This window comes from Syzygium oleosum, unplaced genomic scaffold (assembly GCF_021117445.2).
Source record: "Syzygium oleosum isolate NSW1041296 unplaced genomic scaffold, Sole_v2.1 Sole_v2.12, whole genome shotgun sequence".
Lineage (NCBI taxonomy): Eukaryota > Viridiplantae > Streptophyta > Magnoliopsida > Myrtales > Myrtaceae > Syzygium > Syzygium oleosum.
The window spans coordinates 8,595,569-8,612,527 of NW_026607496.1; the positions used below are offsets into that span (position 1 = coordinate 8,595,569).

The following is a 16,959-nucleotide window of genomic DNA, read 5'->3' on the forward strand; positions in this document are numbered from 1 at the left end:
ATCCGCAAATTAGGTAGCACTACAAAAAAAGTAGATTTTAGCGACGAATTTTGCCATGAAAAAAATGGAAAAATTCGTCGCTAAACGAATTTGCGACGAAAAAAATTTCATCGCCAATTCGGCGCCGCAAAATTTAGCAACAAAAATTTTCAATTTTCATCACAATTATTCGTGGCAAAATTCGTCGCTAATTAGCCACGAACTGTATTCGTGGCAAGATTCGTCACTAATTATTCGTGGCAAGATTCGTCACTAATTATTCGTGGCAAAATTTGTCGCTAATTTTTCGTGGCAAAATTCGTCGCTAATTATTCGTGGCAAAATTCGTTGCTAATTCGCCACGAATTTTTTTTTTGGTTAGTAATTTGCGACAAACTTATTCGTGGCAAAATTCGTTGCTAATTTGCCACGAAATTTTTTTTTTGGTCAATAATTTGCGACGAACTTATTCGTGGCAAAATTCGTCACTAATTTGCCGCGAAAAATTTTTACTTTTGCTACGAACATTGTTCCGAAACGAATTTAGCGACAAATTTTTCTTAATTCTTTAGCGACAAAGTCAACGACGAATGTTGTTTAGGGACGATTTCGATTTTAAATATAATTAACAGTAAAATTATTTTCTAGAATTTATATTTAACATTGATTAAGCACTTAATAACATCAAAATTTAGTGCTTAAATAAATAATGATATGATGATGAAATACATAGTACTCAAAATTTAGTGCATAAAAATATTATAATGATATGAAAATGGAAATTTTAACTAGCAAGGACTGACAAAATCTTCATCATCAGCAGCATTGTCATCATCATCATGTCGCTCATCATTGTGCCCATCACCCATTGGATTAGTCGGAGGTACAGGAGGAACCTCATCGTGATCGAGGTTGAGGAGTCGCAAGATCAATTGCATTTGTTAGTTGACCACTCTTATTTCTTCGTCCTTCTCTACAAGTAAATGTTTCAATTGGCTCAATTCTTGGGTCATTTGCTCCTCAAGTTGTGTCCTCCTTGAAACAGCCGCATTGGAGGATGAAGTTACAGCAGCCTACGTTGTGTATACCCTTGACAAGGATCCCATCCCAAATATTTTTCCTCTTTTCATCCCACCCGATGCCTCTACCCATAATGGCATACTGTCAACTGATGGCTCAGACACAGCAACACCATCACCACCACTACCACCAGCAGTATTCATTAAAAGTTCATCATATTTTTCCTGCATCAACAATATAGATGAAAATAAAATAACTTCATATATATAACTATCATAAATATTAAAAGCATTCATGGTTTTCATTCCAGTTTCCATAAACTTACATACCTTCAAGTATAATCTTACATACCTTAATAGCTTTTGCTAGATCGTCAGTCCATGTCTTCTCTTTTTTTTTGAAATGTGCGTTCAAATGTAGTTGTATATGTCGGTTTCGTCCCCAATTCATCTGCCTACAAAATATAAACATAAATGCGTAATTGAATTAAATTAACTTACAATATGTTCAACAGACTTACCATTCTTTTTCTATGCTCCTCGATGTTGATAGAGCCCCCAGCATATGTGTCAAACCCTTCACTAGAACTAGAAGCTCAATTCTTCTTATTCTGTTCACTCATTTGCTTATTCTTTTCAGTTTCCCAATTCTCTTAATTTCGGTCCAATTGTCACCCGTAATAAAATCTGGTTTTATTGACTTATCTTTGCTTTATTCATTACATTTCATATGTGATCACCGACTTTCTTCTTAAAAATTCTTTTAACTTCATCCTCTTCCGTTTCATCCCACCTGAACTTCCGCTGCATCAATAGAAAAATAATTCCAAACTTAAAAGTACCAATATGAGGGTATGATCTGATCCCTAACACGGCCCACTAGAAACACCTAGAAGAACAAAACTTACCTTGAACTCATTCCACCACAATCATTTACTTCTTTTGGAGCGCTATTGTAACTAATATACTACCCCCTTCAAGAGTTATTGACTATTTTATTAAGTTGCATCACAACATACGTAGTATCCGTGAATCTGCAAACAGGTTAGAAAGAACGATATGGACAATGAAACAATGAAGCATACGAATAATTTGCAAAATGGACAATTCAGTTGACATCCATATCTAAAATCCTAAATATTACATATACTTAAAAAAAAATGAAGTACTTACGAATCTCCATATGGGCGTATCATGAATCGACTATCTTCTTCACTTGTGTTTCCCTCATCATTCGAGTGTTGCACTGAAGAAGAAGGTGGAACTGAAGTAGATTCAGTTCGCATGTGTCCAAGTTGTCCCCTAATATGTTCTTGAGGGTCGGAGGAAGGGCCAATGTGTCCATGTTGTCCATCAGCATGTAGTGGTTGAGGGAAATATGAAAGAGTAGGGGAAGAGGAAAGGGACGGGGACGAGGAAGCGGAAGGGGCCGCTCTTCTTTGTGAAACTGCACCATGCATGTGACCTCCACGTTTATACTGACAAGTAGGAAGGTTAGACAAATATCTTAAAAAACATGAACATGTATTAGGGACACATAATGACATACATCATAAAGCTTACCATTTTGTTTCAGAGAGCAAGAGATAAACTTGAGAAAACGAAACAAACTTGCTATCACCTCTGATAAATAGCAAGCTGTCCAAAAATGTCTACGAGCTTCTTTAGTTCTCTTCTTTGTGAAACTGCACCATGCATGTGACCTCCACGTTTATACTGACAAGTAGGAAGGTTAGACAAATATCTTAAAAAACATGAACATGTATTAGGGACACATAATGACATACATCATGAAGCTTACCATTTTGTTTAAGAGAGCAAGAGATAAACTTGAGAAAACGAAACAAACTTGCTATCACCTCTGATAAATAGCAAGCTGTCCAAAAATGTCTACGAGCTTCTTTAGCTCTCTTTTGCCATAAATAACAGTTGTTACCTCTGTCTACAAAAACATTCAAAAAGCTAGTGAAGTGAAACACTTTCTGGTGATTATTATCTAAGAAGAAAATAGGAGAATGAATGATGGGAAGCATATTACATGATATGATCAAACTAGAATATTTTCAAACCTAGATATAAATAAAAAGGGAGCATATTTGGCAATCAAGAACTAGAACCCTCTGTTATAAAATCTGTTAATGAACATTAGAAAGCAGTTCCATGTGAAGCACAATGTGTATCATGTATCTTTCACACAATATTTAAACCGAACTAAAATTCTGTGAAACACAATGTGTTTATGCTGGAAAACCTATCTAAACGACTTCGAAACGCAAAAAAATGACCTCCGTCACAACTTAGCAGTGAGTATTGATCAGCGGCCCATTTCCACATAGCTGACCAAATTTCAGCCCATTCCGAGTTCGCCAATCTAAGTGCATTAATTAGGTACTTGGCTTAAAATAGACTCAATTCGAAACACAACAATCTAATATAAAAACAGACTCAATCTAATACAAAATCCAATCAGACCCAATCCATTCAACCCGAGATAAGTCGAATCCAATATAAAAACAGAAAGAAGCAGCAGACCTATTCTAATATAAAAGAAGCAGTAGCAAATAAATAGCAGACCCAATCTGAAACCGAACAATCTCCGCCCTATAGAATCCGAAACCGAACAGAACAGCATACCCAATCCGTAACCGAATAGAACAGCAGATAGAGTTCGAAACGGAACAGCAGTAGACCCAATACAAAACTAAACAGAACAGCAAACCCAATCCGAAACCGAACAGAACAGTAGACAGAATCCGAAATCGAACAGCAGCAGACCCAATCCGAACAAAAAGAAGAAGCAGAAATCCAATATAAAAGAAGGAGCAACAAACAAACGTCCCACAGAATCCGAAACCGAACAATTTGAAATAGCGCTCGCCCGAGACAAAAAGTGCAAAAAATTCACACGAACATACCTCCACTCGAACGATGATCCTCCTCAGATCCAAAACTCCCAGACGACGGTCCTCGCGCTTGAGGTTCCTCTCGGGCGATGGTCCGAGCGCTTGAGGTTCCTCTCGGACGATGGTCAACACGATCTTCCCAGCGTCCGCCGAAGGGGTTCCTCTCTCCAAGAAAAAATCGCGCTAAAGAATGCCAAATCCGAAGAAACACTCGTCGGAGGAAGCCGTCGAGAATCGATCAAGAGAGAGAGAGAGAGAGAAAGAAAGCCCTAATTTTTTTGCTGTGTTTGAAGAATCGATCGAGAGAGAAAGAGAGAGTCAAGAGAAAGCCCTAATTGTACCCCTAAATCAAGACGACGTTTCACAAATTAGTGACGAATTTTATTTCGTCGCTAATTAGCGACGGATTTTAAAAATTGTCGCAACAGTGCCGCGAAAGTTAATTCCGTCGCTAATTAGATACAAAATTAGCGACGAACTATAAAAATAGTTGTGAATGGGCGGCGAAAGTTTATTTTCATCTATAAATTCGTCGCTAATTAGCGATGGAATTAGCGATGAACTATAAAAATAGTCGGGAATGTTCGGCCAAAATTATTTTCATTGCTAATTCCGTCGCTAATTAGCAACGGAATTAGCGACGAAAATAAAATAGTCGGGAACGTGCCCCGAAAGTTATTTTCGTCGCTAATTCCGTTGCTAATTAGCAATGGATTTTTAAAATAGTCGCGAAAGTGCCGCGAAAGTTAATTTTGTCGCTAAATCCGTCGTTAATTAGCGACGGATTCAAGTTCATCGCTAATTAGCGATGGATTTTAAAAATAGTAGCGAAAGTGCTGCGAAAGTTAATTTCGTCACTAATTAGCAACGGGTTTTACAAATAGTCGCGAAAGTTAATTTCGTTAGCGACGGATTTTAAAAATAGTCGCGATAGTGCCACGAGAGTTAATTCCGTCACTAATTCCGTCGCTAATTAGCAACGGATTTTACAAATAGTCACGAAAGTTAATTTCATTGCTAAATCCGTCGCTAATTAGCGACGAAATTAGCGAAGAACTATAAAATAGTTGCAAATTAGCGATGGAATTAGCGTCAGATTTTAAAAATAGTCGCAAAAGTTAATTTCCTATAAAATAGTTGCGAATGTGCGGCAAAAGTTTATTTTCGTTGCTAATTAGCGACGAAATTAGCGATGAACTATAAAAATAGTCGGGACTGTCTCGTCAAAGTTATTTTCGTCACAAATTAGCGACGGAATTAGCGACGAAATAAAATAGTCGGGAACATGCCGCGAAAGTTACTTTCATCGCTATTTTTGTCGCAAATTAGTGACAAAATTAGCAACGAACTATAAAAATAGTCGCGTTCGTGCCACGAAAGTTATTTTCGTCGCTATTTCCGTCAGAAATTAGCGACGGATTTGCGTTCGTTGCTATTTCCCTCACAAATTAGCGACGAATTGGCGTTCTTCGCTAATGTTCCGTGGGTAAATCCTTATTTTTTTTTTTTGTAGTGTAATTTTGCAACGAAATTAGCGACGACGCAAATTAGCGATGACCTATTATATTAAAAATTAAGCAAATAAAAATTGTCGCCAATGTCGTCGCTAATTTTGCGATGAACTTATGTTTGTTGCTAATTAGTGACGATATTAGCAACGACCTTTCATGTTAACAATTCGTCAAATAAATAATAATAATAACAATAATAATGATAATAATAATAACAACAATAATTATGACAACAATAGTAACACATGTTGCAATAATAATAATAATTACACATAATTGATAAAAAGTCTCAAAAATCATAATCTTCATTTTCACCTTCGTTTTCGTCTTGATCTTCATCTTCACCTTCGTTTTCGTTTTCGTCTTCATCTTCATCTTCATCTTCATCCTTTGTCTCAAAATCAGATTCTGCAACACCTTCTAGATTTGATTTGCGAATTTCAGTTGGATCCCCATCTATCATTGCTCCACATGGATCTCGTAAAGTTGGAATGTTATATTCCTCAGTTTCAACCGCATTACAAACTTCTTCTTGTTGATATTCTTTATCCTTCCAGTATTCCTCGATTTTTCTTCGTGTTTTGATTTTACATACAGCCCACCAATCAGCTTTGTCACGTTTCAAACTAGGATATGATGCATAATATACTTGAATTGCTTGTTGTACCAAAACAAATGGTTCATATTTCATATACCTTTTCTTCGTATGCACCTTCATTCCTTTGACGGGGTCGAACGACATTCACTTAAATAACACAACTCGCATTAATGGTCCATGGCATTCTACCTCTATGATTTCATCCAACAAGCCATAAAAATCATCTTTTGAACTGCCACCATTGGATGACCGAACACACACACCACTATTCATTGTGACTTTTCCCATTTCATATTCTTGAGTGTGAAAATTATACCTATTTATGAAATATACTTGCCAGCTTCGTACTCTTGACTTTGGACCCCATGACAGATGATATAGAAATCATTGTTCTTCAACTTGATCATGATTAGTGTGAACCTAAGGTCACACACACGCAAAGTCAATAATATATATTTTAATAAATTATGTATAAAATATTCATAACTTGGTTTTGGTCCATAAGCAACTTACATATGTTTTGAATCACGTTACAAATTTTTTATCGCACAAACGATCAAACGGATTTGGTAATAGTTCATACATTGAAGTTCGAAAAATCCTATTAACAAATACCATTTATATATTAGCAAATGTTTGACACACAATACAAATATTTGCAAATGTACACTTACTCAAAGTATGGCTCCACTTCTGGACAGTTGAGTAAAATATATGTATGGGCTGCCTGCCATTCTTCGCCTATTAAGTAACGAAACTTACATATGTCGCTTGGTCGATCAAGATAATTGAAAATAGAGAATGATTTGGCCCTCATCATTTCTTCCTGCTCTCTGCCTCTTGCACTGCACGTGCGGCTCAAAATAGTATGATGCAAATGTTGTTACTTCTTCCACAATATATGCATTATAAATTGAAGCTTCAACACATGCCTTATTCTTCACTTTTTTCTTCAAATGATATAAGAACATAGTTGCAATAGAAAGAAGTTTATCAGAACATAATATATAATAAAGTAATTTGGAATTTATTAAAAAAAATTTACCTCTGAAATGGATACATTCATCGAAATTAGACAGGACCTGCAACTTTGACCTCATAAGGCAAGTAAACTAAGAGATGCTCCATTGAATCAAAAAATGATGGAGGAAATATCCTTTCTAAGTTGCAAAGAATAATTGGAATATCTCTCTCTAGTTTCTCCATGTGTGATGCTTTTAACACTGTTGAGCAAATATCATGAAGAAAATTACTTAACTTTGTAATGGCGCTCCATACAAAATTTGGTAGAAGTTCCTTGAAAGCTATTGGAATTAGTCTTTCCATAAATATGTGACAATCATGACTCTTCAAACCTGTCAACTTGCATTCATTCAAATCAACACATCTCCCGAGGTTCGAAGCATATCTATCAGGAAACCGTACATATTTCAACCATTGACAAACAACTCGTCTTTGCTCCTTGTCCAATGTATAAACTGTTTTTGGTTTTGGTCCCTTGCTGCTTGCATCCACATCTAGTGTTGGCCGATCATAAATATCTCGTATCTTTTCTTGCATTCAAGTTGTCTTTTGTTTTTCCAGTGACATCCATCACAGTATTTATAACATTGTCGAAAATATTCTTTTCTATATGCATGACGTCAAGATTATGATAAATAAGATGGGCCTTCCAATATGGTAGATCCCAAAATATACTGCGTTTAGTCCACTTATGTGTTCCTCCGTACGCAATAGTTGTGCCATGAGGGTTTTCAACAACTGTTGGAAAGTCATGCATTCGCTCCCAAATTTGATCACCAATCAACCTCAATAGTGGAAGTGTTCTTTCAATCCTATTATTGATTAACTCTTTCTTATTCCTTCTTAATGTATGACTTATCGGCAAAAATTGTCTGTGACAGTCAAAATAGCTGGTCTTCTTACCATGTTTTAATCTGAATAACTTTGATCTCTCTAAACATATCGAACATCCTAAGATCACAGTTGTACTCCATCCAGATAACATTTCATAAACTGAAAAGTCATTTATCATCCAAAGAAGAACAGCCTTCGTTACAAATGTTTGATCAGCAGAAACATCATATGTAAGGACACCTTCATCCTATAGCCGTTGTAACTCTTCAATCAATGGTTGCATATAAATATCTATCAACTTTTTTGGATTTTGTGGGCCAGTCACGATCAATGTAAAAAACATATAAGGTGTCTTCATGCACATACCAAGTGGAAGATTGTACGGAGTTAAGATAACTGGCCAACATAATAACTTTTTCCTGATTTCCCAAATGGGGCAAATCCATCAGCACATAAACCTAACCTGATATTTCGAGGCTCTATCGCAAACTTAGGGTATATTCTATCAAAATGTTTCCATACCTCTGCATCTAAAGGATGACACATTATACCCTCTTCTGTTTCATGATTTACATGACAAGTCATGTGTTCAGTAGTGGCTTGAGACGCATAAAGCTTTTGCAATCTGGGGATTAAGGGCAGATAAAACATTTGCTTGCATAGTCTACGCTTCTGATTACGACCCTGCCTCCTGTTAATCTTGTACCTAGGTTGACTATAGAATTTGCAAGATTCTGCATTTTCATCATCTCTCCAATATAATATACAACCTTTACTACATACATCAATTCTTACAACTGGAAGACTAAGTTATCCACTAGCTTCTTCAAATCATAAAAATCACTTGACATGATGTTATCACGAGGCATTGTTTCCCGCATTACTTCAACAAAAGAGTTGAAGCAATTCTCAGACACATTATGCTCTGCCTTGAAATTTAACGGTTTTGCAGTCACTGATAACTTAGTGTCATTGTCACAACCTGCCCATAAAGGTTCATCTGCTGCTTTCAACACTTCCCAGAACTAATTAGATGAAAAAGTTCTATTACACACATTCTCATCAAAACCTATTACTTATATTTCTTCCAATTGTGATGCATGACTAGTACCCACTTTTCAAGTGTAGGAGTAAAACTAGTACTTGCATGGTTCAATTCTGAAATAAAATTCTGACCACCTGCATCAATCACCATCTTCTGATATGGGTTCAATTGGTTATAATAGCTACATTCTTCCTTAACTAAAAATTAATCACTTCTTCGATATCCTTCATCAGATATAAATGGTTCACCATAGCAAGTCTAATTATAGTAGTTCAAAGTAAACCCAAATCTATAAAGATGTTCTCTCACTTTATCACACACATGAAATTTACCATTACTGCACTTTTTACACGGACTCCTTAACTTATTTCCATCTATGAACTCAAATTTACTACTAGCAAAGTCCAAAAACAGTTCCAACCCAATACGAAACTCATCGGTCAATCCTCAACGTCCAGGTAAGTTCTTATTATACATCCAAGCCCTGTCTCTTTGCATTGTATCTGTATAAAAATTAAAAAATCTCATAAAATATTAAAAATATCATATCTACTGTTCTACTATTTGATATTCTTAATTAAAACCATAAAATTCTAAAAATTAAAATTGTGTTTTTGACAAAAAAATTACTTTGAAATTGAAAAAAAATGAAAAAATTACCATGTCAAGAAGACTTACTCAAGTATTTAATTGAAATCTTTGTAGTATAATGTGGTCAATTTGATGAGAATTGTAACGTTTTCTTGGATTGCCAGACCTTCAAATGGACACGTACCTAAAAAAAATTACTTAATAATTTTTTCTTTCAAATTTTCTTTTTCTTTTTCTTTTTTCTTTTTCTTTTTCTTTTTTTTTCCCTATATTCTTCGCCGGACCGGCAACTAGCGAGTTCGACCTCGCCGACCATGGGCCACGCTGGCCCTCGCCGGCGCTGGCGAGGGCCAAGTCAAGCGGCCTCGCCATGGCCTCTCGACCTCGCCGTCACCCCAGATCTGGGCTGCGACGAGGTCAAGCGGCCATGGCGAGGCCGCTCGACCTCTCCCAGATCTGGGGGAGGCCGAGCGGCCTCGCCATGGCCGCCACTGGACCTCGCCGTCGCCACAGTTCTGGGCGACGGCGAGCGGCGGCCATGGCAAGGCCTGGGCGAGGTCGAGCGGCCTTGTCATGGCCACCGCTTGACCTCGCCATCACCCAGATCTGTGGCAACGGCGAGGTCCAACGACCTCGCCCATGGCCAGTGAGGTGACCTCGCTGGCCTCAGCCTCTCGCTGGTTGTCGGACCGGCGACCGGGGGGGAAGAAGATATGAAAAAAATATAAAAAGAGAAAAAAAAATAAAAAAAAATTTGAAATTAGCGACGAATAGTTTTGTGACGAACCGTCTTCGTTGCCAATTAGCCACGAAATTAGCCACGACACTTACCGGCGGAAAAGCTTTACCAAGACTGATTTGTGCGCGCGCGAAGAGGTTTATCGAGAGAAACGATAGAGGGAAACGGAGGAAGAACAGCGAGGGGGTATATGAGGAATCAGCAACGAGAGAGAAAGAGAAATCGGGGTGAGGGTGGGTAGATTACAATTAGCGACGAATTTAGTGACGAATAAAGTACGTCGCTAATTTAGTGACGAATATTGTTTGTCGCTAATTAGCGACGAATACGCTTTTGTCGCTAATTAGCGATGAAATTAGCGACGAACCTATTATATAAAAAATTCAGCAAATAAAAAATTTAGCAACGAATACGATTTGTCGCTAATTAGTGACGAATTTTGCGACGAAAGTGCTACGACAATTATTTTTCGTCACAAATTCCATCGCAAATTAGGGACGAATTATTTTTCGTCGCACATTCCGTCCCAAATTAGCAACGAATTTTTTTTTCCGTTGCAAATTAGCGATGAATTTACTTTTCGTCGCAAATTCCATCGCTAGTTAGCGATGAATTTGTTTTCCATCGCAAATTCCATCACTAATTAGCGACGAAATTTTTTTTCATCACAAATTAGCGACGAATTTTTTTTCGTCGCAAATTAGCAACGAGTTTAGTTTTCGTCGCAAATTCCATCGGAAATTAGCGACGAAAAATTTTTCGTCGCTAATTTTCCGTGGTTAAATCCTTATTTTTTTGTAGTGTAAGATTATTATCCGAAAATTTCTTTTAAATATTTAATTTCCTAATTTTTTGGATAATTTAGATATTTGGTGGATATTCTTTGGTGGTTTGCTAGATTTCTGAGGATAATATTTGTGAAATTTGCAATATCCTAACATACCCCAAATTAGGAGTTTTTTTCATAATTCGGCGACGTATCTGGACGACTATTTGACCTTAACCCTAAGGTACAATACACAGCAGTATAGAAAAATCGTTATCTTATCCATAACCACTTGGATATGATAATAGATCTTATCTGCTTTTCAAATTCAAATAGTCGGCTTCCCGTCGATATCTATAACCCTATAGATATGACCGTTAGTTCGATTCCCTTTCCTAATTTGAACATGATAAGAAAGATCTTGCAGATCGCTTGGACGGTTGATCTATGATTGTTATCTTGTGTGTGATTTATTTTCCTTTTTAAAAAAAGAAAATCCAAAAAATTATATTAGTTAGGATTTAAGATTTTGCATGTTTAGGGAATCCTAAATATATCTAGAAGCTAGGATAATTATTTAGTTTAAATTGGGACTTAAGATAATTTATTTTCTAGTTTAAATTAGGTGTTATTCTAATCCTAATAGATTATTTAGGGTATTTTAAAGATTTCTAATTTCCATAAAAATCTCAAAAAATGAGTTCCTTTAGAATAGATTAAATCATCTTCTCAGGGATAGATTGCATGTTAATTTGATTTTTAATTCCGAATTTTAATTAAAAAATACCAAAAAAGAAGTTGTTTTAGAATAAGTTAAACTGTCTTTTCTAGGGTAGATTGCATGTTAATTTAGGCATTTTATTTATTACGAATTTCATTGGAAAAATTTCAAAAATAAACCATTTAACCGTCATTAGAAATAGGTCATATTATCGCATGTCATATACTTTCGCATGCTAGGATCAATTAATTGCATGTCATATTCTGCACGTCATTGCACTTAAGCTAGTTTCATTGATATAAAGAGAAAACCCAAAAAATATGCCGATTGAAATGTTTGTTAATTATAAATCATATTATGACTGTCTGTGTGATTTTCTAACTAACAATGCAGACGCCTACGTTGCTTTAAGGTACATTATTCTCTTAATCTAGCAATTTATTTGCTGCTTTCCTTTTTTTTTTTTGGTTAAATTACTGCTTTCCTTATTGGGTGTTAAATTGGTAGATTGCGCACCCGCATGGTCATTTCACATGTTAGTATATAGGTAGTAAAATGGATCCAGACTACCTGCTTAAACATTTTTTTGAAAAGAAAAGATACCGAAAGGGCGTTAGACTAGATCTAACGTAATCAAGTCTCCGAGCTTAGAATCTCTAGTTCATAAAAATAAAACATATCTCCCTATGTTTTATTTAGGTTTCTAATCGACCTACCGCAAATTGATTAGAGGCAACTCCAAGCATGAAAACATTTGCACATTAAGAACTTTAATCCTAAGTCGCGAATTGGTAGGGTTTGGGAGGGCTCGAGTTAGGCTTAGACTTAATAATCCATTAGCCGAACCCCTAGATAGTGCACCCGCGGGAGGTGAGGTCGCGACACTGAGCGAAGTCCACCAAGGTAGCGGGCAACAGTTTGTTGCTCGGGCTTAGAAATATCACAAAGCATCATTAGATGACCAAACTCTACTGTATATTCTTCCACGGACATCTCCTTCTGTTTGAGGTTGTGAAACTGGAGGAAGGTATCTTGATGGTAGTTAGTCGGTAAGAACTTCTTCTTCAATTCTTTCTTCATCTTTGCCCAAGTTACAATACGGTTTCTTCCTTCACGAGCTCTTTGTTTCTTCGAGTGCTCCCACCAAATAGATGTGTGTTTTTTTAGCTTGATGGCAACTAGCTTCACCTTCCGATCAGTTGGTATTTCCTTTTAGTCAAAGATTCTTTCTACCGCGTGTAGCCAATCCATGAATTCTTTCAATTGCATCTTCCCTTTGAATTCAGGAATTTCAACCTTCACATAGGAATCTTGCTGACTTTCATGGAACCTTCGATACTGACGTCAAGGAAGTCCCTCCTCACTCGAAGCATGACTTCGAGCACCAGCAAAAGGATTAACATCCTCTTCATCAGAGAGAGCATCTTCTCAATCATGACGCAAATCATCACGTCCCAAAAGTTCGAAGCGTTGCAAACGCTCCTACAGTTGCTGCACTTGTCTCCTTAAATCATCCACCTCCACGTCTCGTAGGTCTCTTTCTCGAGTTGAAGAAGACTCAACGTTTGGTCCACGTCGATGACGACCAGCCATTAAACCGTGCTCTGATACCAATTTGACGCCGGAGAAAGTGTAGAGAAGTAGTAGGCAACACAAGTGAGAATTTTCGCCACTCGTAGGTGATGAATTAACCTAAGAGATAAGAGCAATACTCGCTACTCATAGGAATCCACATAAGGAATAAGAGTAAAACAAGAAATCCTTCTTGTTCTTAAGCCAAAAGCTCAATTAGTTTTGAATCAAATAAGTCTTGCTCTGTTATTCATTATAGAGTGCTTAAATAGATGAGCATGGAAAAACCCTCCAAGTATGAGTAATTACTAAGACTCTTCAAAAAGAAAAAAGACTCACGGGAAAGACAAATAACATTTACTAGAAAACAACCATAAATAAATAAAGATTCTAAAAACTTGAACGTCATTAACTAGACCTAGAAAATATATTAGAATTAAATGTAACCGATTAAAGATCTCCATGATTTTACCATTTCCAAGAAGTTAAATTAATAGGCTTCATCTTTTCAAGGTACCGAATAGCCTCCGGTATGTCGTAATCGATGATATCGACAACTTGTCAACAACTTGACATCTTCAAGGAATGCTCCGGCATTACATATACAGGAGGTTAGGTGAGGGTGTTATACCTCCTGTGGACCGAAATTATGAAATTGGGAGTTACATCTACTGTGGACTCGACTCTCGTATGTGCCTACCTGAAAGTTCCCTCATTCCCATGTGTGTGGGGAGAGAGAGAGAAAGAGAGGGGATCGTGTGATTCCATGTGAGGTGTGACATTCTTTAACGAAAAAATGTGCGAGGTTGGTTTTGTGAGAAATACGAGCTCCGGATTAGGAGGGAGCAATGTTTTAAACGACACGAGAATACGGCACGAGTTTATTGGGAGGGACCCCGTTCTCGACATGATCAGGCATGGTTTTTAACTCGAAATAGACACGTTGTTGTCCCAAAAAAACAGAAGTGTCACAACTTCCATACGGCATTTACTTGAGTGTCATAATTTTTTTTTATTTGCTTACTTTTTTTTTTTGGTAAGGTCTTATTTGCTTACTTAAGTGCTACAAATTTTTAAAAAATTGATTACTTAAGTGCCATCGGCGATTTGCCTCGCCGGAAAATCCAACATGGATGCTAGTCGTCTTACATGACATCGTCGGCACTGACATGAATAATTTTTTAATTTTTATATTATTTGATTATTTTTTTTGAAATTTGAAAATTTTATTTTCCTTTTACTTTTTTCTGTCCCGGTGAGGGTCGCCAACGGCCGGCGTGGCCACGAAGGCCTTGGGCGAGGCCATCATGACCTCGCTGATCGAGGGCGACAGCGTGACGGCCCTTGCCAGATCTAGGCTAGGGCCTTCGTAGCCCCAACACCAAGGGCGAGGCCTTTGCGACCAGTGAGTGTCGTCGGTGAACCTTGCCAGCACAGAAAAAAGATAAGTAAAATAAAAAAATTCAAAAGCAATATCCACGTTGAAATGGAAACTTAAGTAAAAAATCCACGTAGGACGATTTGCCAGAAATGGAATTCAAATAAACGATTTTACTCCGATGCGGCGCTTAAGTGAGCGAAAAAAAAAAGTTATAGTACTCAAGTGAGCGCCGTACGAAAGGTTATAGCAATTTTGATGTTCTTATCCATCCATTTTTTATAAGAAAGAGCACTTCTATTTAGGGATAATGACACAAACAATCCCCGAACTTTGGCTCAATGTGCAATGCGATCCCCGAACTTTTAATAACTTTGTCCAATATTCAATGTGGTCCCTAGACTTTTAATTTCTTCAATGTGGTCTCATAACTTTTAATATATGTTCAATGTAGTCCCTAAATTATATGAAAATGTTCAATGTAGTCCTTCCATTAATTCAAGTTCATGGATTACATTAAATATTTTCATATAGTTCATAAACTATATTAAACGTGTACTAAAAGTTTAGGGACCATATTCTACATTAGGTCAAAGTTTAGGGATCATATTGAATAAATTAAAACTTCAAGGATCAAATTGCATATTTGGCCAAAATTCATGGATTGTTTGTGTAATTTTTTCTTGTGTTTAATCATGGTTATGCATTTTTCACAATGGCATGAAATGATATGAATAATAGTCTAGATGAAAACACGAATTGCCGGCCCTACTGTAGATAAAGTGGAATTCTAAACGTACTAAGAAATCTCATAGAAACTTACTTGTTAAGACATGTACATGACATGTTACGGTCGAAAATAAATGGAACCTGTGCATCAAATGAGTGGGTTGGTCAACTACCCGAAACAATATTGCCACTATCACCTCGTAAAAAAAATTTAGCAAGATTTCTTGGCAGACACAGGGTTTCTTCTACGTTTAAGTTCATAATGTCACGATACGAGCTATTTTGCTTCGTTTCAATGTCAAAGTTACTCAAGAGAGGAGGTCAGATCTATTGGTAGCTGACTTCTTTTGATAGAGATTGATTGGTCAACCGTATTATCTAAACGAAGACTTCGAGGCTCCGTTTATTTTGCAAAAATAAATGATTTGAAAAATATTTTTTTTAAAAATAATCGTTTATATCGCTCGATATGATTAGTCAATGAAATTTTTTTTATTATCGACAACAATTTATATTTAAACATTTTCGTGGACGATGAAAATATTTTGTTTCTCGGATAATAGATGATTTGGAAAAAAAAATTCCTAAAAATGATCGATTATATCGATTACAAAAATGAATGGATGAAATATATTATTATCGTCCAAACAATATTTAGACATAAATTATTATTGAAAATAAAAATATTTTTATTCATTCATTTTTTAAGCGATACAAACGATTATTTTTAGGAAAATATTTTTCATATCATTCATTTTTCACGAAACGAGCGAAGCTGAAATGTGATTCGTTTTTTAGTGTCACAAAAGAAAAGCACAAATATCTCATGATTTAAGTACTATATGATTTGTAGTATAAGTTTATCTAAACCTTCTAGGTTAACCCTAAGAAAACCTTGGGCCATAAGGGCCTTCCATGAATTCCTTGAGGAGGTCTTTCAAATGCAATACTGTTTGTTTGTTTTTTGGTCAAAATGAAATTGACATGACTCTTCGTACAGGGAACGTGGATGAGTCAAACAGGGAAAGTCCAAATTTTCATACAACATTAATATATAATTTTTTTATAATTTTTGAAATCTGAAAAATATTTTAAATTTTGACCAAAAAGCGAAAATTCACTTCTTGCCCTTGCTTAATCATAAAGAAAAGGGCCGGGTTTGAACTCTGTAGAGCCAGTAGCACAATAGGTAGAGAGCACAGTGACTTCTAGAATAATAGTATTATCTAATTTTATTCTACGGGATTAAGTTAATCACATCTTAAGAACCTGTGGACTAATACTAGATCCCAATCCAAAAACACAAATCTTTATATTTTTTTTACACTATGATTGATATTATTGCATTCATTGTCGTAAAATGAGCTTGTAATTTTTTTAATTTTTTTTCAAAATCTATCATAGTGGGCTAAAATGATTGTCCTCGATCTGAAATGTCCCCACATGACCTTAAGCTCAACAAAATGGGTTTCATCGGAAAGATGAGAAACAATGAACTCAAATTGGGATTATCTGTGCAGAAAACAAATTCATATGCTAGGCCTGGCCCAA

General features: G+C 36.3%; 1 long non-coding RNA gene across 3 annotated transcripts; it reads right to left on the minus strand.

Annotated features, from left to right (window-relative positions):
• Nucleotides 1-721: 721 nt before the first annotated feature.
• Nucleotides 722-2,671, minus strand: LOC130139480 (uncharacterized). Of its 3 annotated transcripts, none has more exons than XR_008817649.1 (4): nt 2,172-2,671; nt 1,907-2,032; nt 1,520-1,802; nt 722-1,223 (listed from the first exon to the last, which is right to left on the minus strand). It is a non-coding gene; the product is annotated as an uncharacterized LOC130139480 (long non-coding RNA). The 3 variants fall into 3 exon arrangements; XR_008817650.1 differs by lacking the exon at nt 722-1,223 and adding an exon at nt 1,350-1,453; XR_008817651.1 differs by lacking the exons at nt 722-1,223; nt 1,520-1,802 and adding an exon at nt 1,350-1,449 and having other exon boundaries at nt 1,903-2,032.
• Nucleotides 2,672-16,959: the final 14,288 nt, after the last annotated feature.